The 10,441-nt window shown below is 44.2% G+C and overlaps 1 non-coding gene across 1 annotated transcript; it reads right to left on the bottom strand.

Moving 5' to 3' along the window:
- Positions 1-5,028: 5,028 nt before the first annotated feature.
- trnac-gca (transfer RNA cysteine (anticodon GCA)) lies at positions 5,029-5,100 on the bottom strand. The gene has a single exon. It is a non-coding gene; the product is annotated as a tRNA-Cys (tRNA).
- Between the last annotated feature and the right edge of the window lie 5,341 nt (positions 5,101-10,441).

Here is a 10,441-nt window from a genome sequence, read left to right as displayed (position 1 = left end):
CTGCTGTTCCTGTAACCTATCGTGAGCTGATCTAGTACTAACTCTTCCATGGAGCGGGGGTTATTGGGGTCAAACCATGTTTTGGCCTGCTCCCTCACCTGGGGCAAGCAATTGGTGACCAGGCACCGGAGCCAATGAGCCCTTTGGCCATCGTCCAGCCCGTTCCGGGCCGGCCCGCCCGGGCAGCTGCGTCGATACACTGACCACAACCTTCCGGCGAAAACCCGTGGGGGCTCTCCCTCTAGCTGTACCGTCCTACCCAATCGGAGGAACGGATTTCCGTCATCTTCCCCCATAACCTGCAGGACCTCATCCCGTAAGTCCTCATACACCCCGTGTCCTCTCTTGCTCTCGTCAGAGAGACACTGGAGCATTGAGCTGTCCAGGGAGAACAGCAGCATTTTACACTGTTCTCTCCCGTCGCAGTCATTGACTGCTGCGGTCTGCTCCACGTCCCTAAAATGGACGAAGGGATCTCCTGACTCGGAGAGTTTTGGGATGTGGCTTATCATTGCCCTTAGATGTTGTGCGCTGTGGGGCATTACGATCTGATTCACGAGGGGTCCGTCCTCGCCATTGTCTTCGTTCGGACCGAGCCTCCGGTGTCGAACGGGACACAGCGGTACCGGCTTCGACTCTACTACCTGGGGTTGACTAACTTCACCGTTTCCTTCCCCTCATCCCAAGGCTCACTATAGCTGGGAGGTGCCAACGGCATGGTGGTTGGTACCACAACTGCCTCTTGCGGAATCGGTCTTTTGGATTCCTTGGCTAACAGTAGCTGGCTCGCTGGTGGGTTTATGAGACACACCAAGCCGTTTGCCTTCACTAGGGCCATTCTCAGGTCCTCTAGTTCCCTTTGGCAAGCGCTATGGTCGGCGTTCTCAGACCTATCCTCGATAGCCATCTTGTATGCTGCCCTAGCTCCCAGAATACTTTCCTCCTGTGCCTCTACCTGCTGAGCTAGGCGGAAACACCTGTCCCTTATTCTACCTTCACTGGCCTTGGTCTCAATGACCTGACACTCCAAGTAATCTATCTTGGTCTCATGGCAATGGGTTACGGATTGGCGTTCCTGATTCAGCGCGTTGAGCGACTCAATCAGTTTCTTTCCTCCCGCAACCTTTTCCTCTACTTCTGCTAGTAACCCTTTTATCTGGGCCGTCTGTGCTACAACGACTTGGTCCAAAAGCTGGACTTGCTTCTTGTAGCACATCAGCCAGACTGCCTTTTCTACAGATCTTTTGTGCTCTTTGCTTTCTGTCCACTTGATGGCTGCGTCTAGCGGGCGCCTATCTCTTAATAGGTCAGATATCCACTGTTTTGTAAGATTTACCTTCCCAAAAACATAATCCGCTATTCTCTCATCCATCACATTTTGTTTATTCAGACCTTGATCTAAAACACTACATTCCTGCTGCCAAGGTCCTGCCGCGGTCGCCATCTCTGTAGGGGGTTTCTCTTGCTTGCTCTGGTCTCCTGCCAGGCTTCTTGCAATAATTACCCATGAGTGGTTCGGCCCACTCGCCCCTACGGTTCTCGACCTTGGACTTAGGTGCAGGAAGCTGTAGTGCAGAAAAACTCAATAGACCAGGTCGAATAGCACGAATTGGTTGCCTTTATTGAACAGTTTGCAACGTTATGAAATACATGTCATATGCATAGATTAAAGAAACTACAAGCATGCACACATCTATAAACTTAACTCTATGGAAATGGGGAACACACGGCACATCGTAAAAGGGGTAACACATTACAACTACCCTTAACCCCCTCCCCTAGACCTAAACTAAGTTTCGACTTGAGGAACTCGGGATCATGCTCACCACTTTAAGAATTGCGAAAAGGGGTTTGCAGCCATTTGACACAGCTTTCCGTCGTCACGTGGGTTTGGAAAGTTCTGGCGCAGCTTGTTTTCCTCTTGCTTCTCCTACGATGAGGCAGTCGATACAGCCTTGGTGAGCGCTCACCACGGATGAATCCGCTACCGACGTGACTTTAAGAACTGGATGCACATGGGTGAATCCATTACCGATGTGATGTTGGGACGCTGGAGTGCCGGGCCCTGACTGTCCTCTTATACAGTCATAATGATTGTCCTTCTGAGGGTGTCTTCTTCTTCGGCCTGGGTCGTCGATGATCTCCCGACAAAAGTACCCAGGCCACCCTCGTCGTCTTCTCGTCGTTGCCGGGCCTTGCCTGCCCGAACACCGAACACGGTCCGAACCGAAATGCTGCTTGGTTCCGATGGAGTCTGTCCCGAAGCGTACCGATAGAGAACTCACTAAAAGTACCGTAGAAGTTCCGAAGCTACTCCGAAGCGTTGAGCGTTTAAGAAGGGAAGCTGAAGTGAAGCGTGGTGAGTCGTGAAGTGAAGCGTCAAGTCAAGCATACCGATGGACTTTTTCAAATCCACAGTTATACCTTTTTGGAACATTCTTATCTCCCGCCAAATCATAGTCCTGTCTTTGTAATAATTTTGGCGGGCAGAACTCTCTGCAGGGGTGTTTTGTCTTCATAACGGGAGTCGGTGATAGCTGAACTGGCCTTCCTGGGCCGATAATGTCTTTGCTTTGTCACCGTAACTCGGCTTGTATATTGATCGGTCTGGAGATGGCCCTGATGGCTGTTAAACGGTTTTTCCTTTGTACAGTAAATGGGTTAAAGTGCTCATTCAATTGTCCGCCCATTTCTTGATGGGCCTCATCCTGCTACCCAAATCTGTCCTGTACTTATAATCTAATCAATATGTATACTCAGTTCCATGAGTTTCGGTTTCCCGAAACTGGTTTTCGCGGGCTTTAAAATCCTCAATCCACAAGCCTGTCTGGCTTGCAGTAACAGAAATTCAAACAGTCCTAGAAGCTGGTCACGAGGTCTGGTGGCCATTTTGTGTGCCCTTTTATCAAAGGTTTCTCTGTACAAGCTTCTTTTGGTCAATAAAGCTGTCTTATTAACCCTGACTTCTTGCGTGATTATTTATGAAAATTTCGCGAATCTTACAGTTGCAACAAAAACAACCATTATGCCCGTTGCTGTAAGAACCAACCGCAACAAAGCAAGGTCCATACAGTAGGTGAAAGCGAGATAGAGGAGTTCAATGTAGATGTTGTGTCTGAAAACAAAAAAGAAGAAAGAGACTGGATGTTGACACTAAAAGTGAATGACATACACATTCCATTTAAATTGGATACTGGAGCACAAGTTAATGTGATATCAGAGACTGATTTTAAGAAAATTAGACCCAGACCAAAGATACATGGAATCAAAGTGCAAGTGACAGGATACTCAGGTACTGAAATACCAGTGAAAGGAAGATGCATTGTCAAAGTAACACACAAGGACAGAGAGCACACGCTAGCATTAATTGTGGTGCCAAAGGATGTGCAAGCCATACTAGGTTTAAAAGCCTGTGAGAGACTGAACCTGGTAAAGAGAGTCCTCGTTGTGGAAAGCAAAGGAGAGACAGTCTATGATGAACTCATGAAAGAGTACAAAGACCTATTTAAGGGTCTAGGCTGCATTCCAGGAGAACACACGATTAGAGTAGATAAAAGTATGACACCGGTCATACATCCATGCAGAAAAGTTCCGTTTGCTCTTCAAAAGCAACTGAAGGCAGAGTTGGACAGGATGGAAAGCCTGAACGTGATTCGGAAGATAGATGAACCAACTGAGTGGGTGAGTTCCCTCGTCGTAGTGGACAAAAAGAATGGAAAGCTCAGAATTTGCCTGGATCCAAGAGATCTAAACAGAGCAATAAAGAGAGAGCACTTCAAGCTTCCTACATGTGAGGAAATCATGGCACAGTTTGCAAATGCAAAGTATTTCAGCAAGTTAGATGCATCATCAGGATTTTGGCAGATGAAATTGGACGAAGCAAGTTCAAGACTGTGCACGTTCAACAGTCCATTTGGCAGATACAGATTCCTAAGGTTACCATTTGGCATTGCCTCAGCTCCTGAAGTGTATCACAAAACTATCCATATGATCTATGAGCACCTGAAGGGAGTTGATACATCAATGGATGACATCATCGTATGGGGAACCACGAGAACTGAGCATGACGAGAGACTGAAAAAAGTGCTGGAAGCAACAAGGAAAACAAACCTGAAGCTGAATAGAGAGAAATGCCAGCTCGGGGTGACAGAACTGACATTCGTGGGAGATATCCTCAGCAGTGAGGGCATCAGACCAGATCCCAGAAAGGTGTCCGCCATTGAGAATATGCCAAAGCCACAATGCAAAAAGGACGTGCAGAGGTTTAATGGAATGATCAACTACATGGGTAAATTCATATCCAACCTCTCAGAAAAGATGGCCCCACTGAGAAGACTAACTGAAAAGAATATAGAATGGGAATGGAATCATGAGCATGAGAAGTCATGGAGCGATCTAAAGAAACTGATCACAGAGGAACCAGTTCTGAGGTTTTATGACCCAGCGAGACCCATCAAGATATCATCAGATGCATCACTAGCATGATGTCTCCTGTAAATGCTGTATAAAGAGTTGAACAGACTTTAGATTAAAAGACATTCTCTTTCATAAATGTCTCGTCATTGAACCCACAAAGAAATCAATACACGCACTAGTGAGTCAAAATGTTGTGGGTTCAAGCTACCCCACTCAAAAGACTTGAGTACATAATCCTGGCTAACACTTCAGTTTAGGTCTGAGGGAAGTGCTGGCTTGTTGCAAGGGCCATTTTTCAGACGACACATTCAACCGAGGCTTGTCTGTCATCTCTGGTGGGTGTAAAATACCTCATGGCATTATTTGAAGAAGGTCAAGGGAGCTCAGCCATGGTGCTGGGTTACATTTATCCCTAAACCAACACTAAAATTGCTGTTTCATTTTTCTCACTGCACTTTGTGCTGACTCTTTCACTGAAATAAGCAATCTACAGCTTCATCATCACAAGAATTGACTGTTGGTGAAAAGTGGCTCTGAAGCAACATTATTATTAATGAACACAAAGCAAGTGTGGAGAAAGAGACTTTTAATTATTGAGCTGAAATGGTAATGAGGGGGCACCTGGATTTGAACCAGGGACCTCTTGATCTGCAGTGAAATGCTCTACCACTGAGCTATACCCCCAGAGCCTTATTGGTGGTTTTCTGCTTCACAACAAAATGTTGCATAGCGCAGGACACCATGCGGGATAGGAAGATGACGGGGTCATGTCAAACAAATATTAGATAAAGCTAACCATTGCTTTAAAGAGACTCCTCACCCTTCTTTCAAAATTGGCAAGAAATTTTATGCAGAGTTATTTTTCAGCTGTTCAAAATCATGGACGTTTTTTATCGTGTAAATTAAGCTGTTTCTAGTGGCAGAAGGGCCAGTAACCAGAGGACACAGATTTAAGGTGATTGACAAGGGAAAAAAAGGCACCATGTGGAGACATTTTTTTACACAGCGAGTTCTTGTGATCTGGAATACACTGTTTGCAAGGGTGGTGGAAGCAGATTCAATGGTAACTTTCAAAAAGGAATTGGATAAATCCTTGAAGGGGAAACATCTACAGGGCTATGGGGTAAGGGAAGTGGAGTGGGATTAATTGAACAGCTCTGCCAAACACACGGTGCAGGCACAATGGAGCTAAAGGCCTCCTTCAGTATTAGAACATAAGAACATAAGAAATAGGAGCAGGAGTAGGCCAATTGGCCCCTCGAGCCTGCTCCGCCATTCAATAAGATCATGGCTGATCTGATCCTAACCGCCAATCCACTATCACAGAACCATCTCCTGAATCTAACAGAATTAGACACACGAAATAGGAGCAGGATCAGGCTACACGGCTCCTGGGCCCGCTCCGCTACCCACAGGGCCATGACCGATCCGAACCTAGACTTATGTCCAAATTCCTGCCCGCTCCCCGTAACCCTTAATTCCCTTTACTTCTAGGAAACTGTCTATTTCTGTTTTAAATTTATGTAATGATGTAGCTTCTACAGCTTTCTGGGGCAGCATGTTCCATGGACCTACCACCCTCTGAGTGAAGTAGTTCCTCCTCATCTCAGTTTTGAAAGAGCAGCCCCTTATTCTAAGACTATGCCCCCTTGTTCTAGTTTCACCCATCATCGGGAACATCTTCCCCGCATCCACCCGATCCAACCCCTTCACAATCTTATATGTTTCAATAAGATCGCCTCTCATTCTTCTGAACTCCAATGAGTAGAATCCCAATCTACTCAACCTCTCCTCATATGTCCATCCCCTCATCCCCGGGATTAACCGAGTGAACCTTCTTTATACTGACTCGAGAGCAAGTATGTCCTTTCTTAAGTATGGACACCAAAACTGTACGCAGTATTCCAGGTGCGGTCTCACCAATACCTTGTACAACTGAAGCAATACCTCCCTATTTTTATATTCTATCCCCCTAGCAATGAAAGTCAACATTCCATTGGCCTTCTAAATCACTTGCTGCACCTGCATACTAACCTTTTGAGTTTCGTGCACCAGGACCCCCAGATCCCTTTGTACTTCAGTACTTTCCAGTTTCTTGCCATTAAGATAATAACTTGCTCTACGATTTTTCCTGCCAAAGTGCATAACCTCACACTTTCCAGTATTGTATTCCATCTGCCAAATCTCTGCCCACTTACTTAGCCTGTCTATGTCCCCTTGCAGGTTTTTTATGTCCTCCTCACTCACTACTTTCCCTCCCATCTTAGTATCATCTGCAAACTTTGATATGTTACACTCGGTCCCCTCCTCCAAATCGTTCATATAGATTGTAAAGAGTTGGGGACCCAGCACTGACCCCTGCGGAACACCACTAGTTACTGATTGCCAGTCTGAGAATGAACCATTTATCCCAACTCTCTGCCTTCTGTTAGATAGCCAATCCTCTATCCATGCCAGAATATTACCCCCAATCCCGTGATTTTTTATCTTAAGCAATAATCTTTTGTGTGGCACCTTGTCAAATGCCTTTTGGAAGTCTAAATACACTACGTCCACTGGTTCCCCTTTATCCACCCTATATGTTACTTCCTCAAAGAACTCCAGCAAATTTGTCAAACATGACTTCCCCTTCATAAAACCATGCTGACTTTGTCCTATTAAATTATGATTATCCAAATGTCCTGTTACTGTCTCCTTAATAATGGACTCCAAAATTTTACCTACCACAGATGTTAGGCTAACCGGTCTATAGTTTCCAGCCTTCTGTCTACTGCCCTTTTTAAATAAGAGTGTTACATTAGCAGTTTTCCAGTCTGCCGGGACCTTTGCCGAGTCCAGGGAGTTTTGGAAAATTATTACCAATGCATCCACAATCCCTACCGCCACTTCCCTCAAGACCCTAGGATGTAAGCCATCAGGTCCAGGTGATTTATCCGCCTTGAGTCCCATTATTTTACCGAGTACCACTTCCTTAGTGATTTTGATCATGTTTAGCTCCTCCCCCCTTTAGCCCCCTGTTTGTCCAGTGTTGGGATATTCTTAGTGTCTTCTACTGTAAAGACTGATATAAAATATTCATTCAGTGTTTTTGCCATCTCCATATTTCCCACCATTAATTTCCCAGTCTGATCCTCTAAGGGGCCAACATTTACCTTAGCCACCCTTTTTCTTTTTATATAACTATAAAAACTCTTACTATCTGTTTTTATATTTTTTGCTAATTTACTTTCATAATCTATCTTCCCTTTCTTAATCAATCTTTTTGTTATTTTTTGTTGTCTTTTAAAGTTTTCCCAATCCTCTATCCTCCCACTAGATTTGGCTACCTTATATGCCCTTGTTTTTAGTCGAATACTATCCTTAATTTCTTACTTAGCCACGGATGGCTGTCTTTTCTTTTACACCCTTTTCTTCTCAGTGGAATATATATTTTTTGGAAGTTGTAAAATAACTCCTTAAATGTACACCACTGATCATGTATCGTCTTACCCTTTAATCTACTTTCCCAATCCACTCTACTCAATTCCGCTCTCATACCTTCATAGTCTCCTTTATTCAAGCTTAGCACGCTTGTTTGAGATCCAACCTTCTCACCCTCTAATTGAATATGGAATTCAACCATGTTATGGTCACTCATTCCAAGGGGGTCCTTTACTAGGACATTTTTAATTAATCCTGTCTCGTTGCACAGGGCCAGATCCAAGGTTGCTTGCCCCCTGGTCGGTTCAGTTACATACTGCTGAAGAAACCCATCCCTAATACACTCAATGAACTCATCCTCAAGGCAGCCCTACCCAATTTGATTTGTCCAATTAATATGATAGTTAAAATCCCCCATAATTATAGATGTTCCCTTATTACAAGCCTCAACTATTTCCTGATTGATACTCCGTCCAACAGAGTTGCCATTGTTCGGAGGCCTATAGACTACGCCCACTAGTGTTTTTTTCCCCTTATTATTCCTTACCTCCACCCAAACTGTTTCATTATCCTGATCTTTTGACCCAATATCATTTCTCTGTATTACAGTGATTCCTTCCTTTATTAGCATAGCCACCCCACCTCCCCTTCCTTCCTGCCTGTCCTTCCTGATCATTAAATAACTTGGTATGTTTAATTCCCAGGCATTGTCACCCTGCAGCCATGTTTCTGTAATGGCCACAAGATCATCCCCATATGTAGTTATTTGTGCCATTAACTCGTCTATTTTGTTACGAATGCTACGTGCATTAAGGATAGTATTCGACTAAAAACAAGGGCATATAAGGTAGCCAAATCTAGTGGGAGGATAGAGGATTGGGAAAACTTTAAAAGACAGCAAAATATAACAAAAAGATTGATTAAGAAAGGGAAGATAGATTATGAAAGTAAATTAGCAAAAAATATAAAAACAGATAGTAAGAGTTTTTATAGTTATATAAAAAGAAAAAGGGTGGCTAAAGTAAATGTTGGTCCCTTAGAGGATGAGACCAGGAAATTAATGGTGGGAAATATGGAGATGGCAAAAACACTGAATGAATATTTTATATCAGTCTTTACAGTAGAAGACACTAAGAATATCCCAACATTGGACAAACAGGGGGCTAAAGGGGGGGAGGAGCTAAACATGATCAAAATCACTAAGGAAGTGGTACTCGGTAAAATAATGGGACTCAAGGCGGATAAATCACCTGGACCTGATGGCTTACATCCTAGGGTCTTGAGGGAAGTGGCGGTAGGGATTGTGGATGCATTGGTAATAATTTTCCAAAACTCCCTGGACTCGGCAAAGGTCCCGGCAGACTGGAAAACTGCTAATGTAACACTCTTATTTAAAAAGGGCAGTAGACAGAAGGCTGGAAACTATAGACCGGTTAGCCTAACATCTGTGGTAGGTAAAATTTTGGAGTCCATTATTAAGGAGACAGTAACAGGACATTTGGATAATCATAATTTAATAGGACAAAGTCAGCATGGTTTTATGAAGGGGAAGTCATGTTTGACAAATTTGCTGGAGTTCTTTGAGGAAGTAACATATAGGGTGGATAAAGGGGAACCAGTGGACGTAGTGTATTTAGACTTCCAAAAGGCATTTGACAAGGTGCCACACAAAAGATTATTGCTTAAGATAAAAAATCACGGGATTGGGGGTAATATTCTGGCATGGATAGAGGATTGGCTATCTAACAGAAGGCAGAGAGTTGGGATAAATGGTTCATTCTCAGACTGGCAATCAGTAACTAGTGGTGTTCCGCAGGGGTCAGTGCTGGGTCCCCAACTCTTTACAATCTATATTAACGATTTGGAGGAGGGGACCGAGTGTAACATATCAAAGTTTGCAGATGATACTAAGATGGGGGGGAAAGTAGTGAGTGAGGAGGACATAAAAAACCTTCAAGGGGACATAAACAGGCTAAGTAAGTGGGCAGAGATTTGGCAGATGGAATACAATACTGGAAAGTGTGAGGTTATGCACTTTGGCAGGAAAAATCGTAGAGCAAGTTATTATCTTAATGGCAAGAAACTGGAAAGTACTGAAGTACAAAGGGATCTGGGGGTCCTGGTGCACGAAACTCAAAAGGTTAGTATGCAGGTGCAGCAAGTGATTAAGAAGGCCAATGGAATGTTGGCTTTCATTGCTAGGGGGATAGAATATAAAAATAGGGAGGTATTGCTTCAGTTGTACAAGGTATTGGTGAGACCGCACCTGGAATACTGCATACAGTTTTGGTGTCCATACTTAAGAAAGGACATACTTGCTCTCGAGTCAGTACAAAGAAGGTTCACTCGGTTAATCCCGGGGATGAGGGGATGGACATATGAGGAGAGGTTGAGTAGATTGGGACTCTACTCATTGGAGTTCAGAAGAATGAGAGGCGATCTTATTGAAACATATAAGATTGTGAAGGGGTTGGATCGGGTGGATGCAGGGGAGATGTTCCCGATGATGGGTGAAACTAGAACTAGGGGGCATAGTCTTAGAATAAGGGGCTGCTCTTTCAAAACTGAGATGAGGATGAACTACTTCACTCAGAGGGTGGTAGGT

The sequence above is a fragment of the Somniosus microcephalus genome, chromosome 24 (genome assembly GCF_052327205.1).
Source record: "Somniosus microcephalus isolate GS21.2 chromosome 24, FLI_Smic_1.0, whole genome shotgun sequence".
Taxonomy (NCBI): domain Eukaryota; kingdom Metazoa; phylum Chordata; class Chondrichthyes; order Squaliformes; family Somniosidae; genus Somniosus; species Somniosus microcephalus.
The sequence above is the reverse complement of the archived record's forward strand: the minus strand, read 5'-3'. Positions and strand labels throughout refer to the sequence as shown.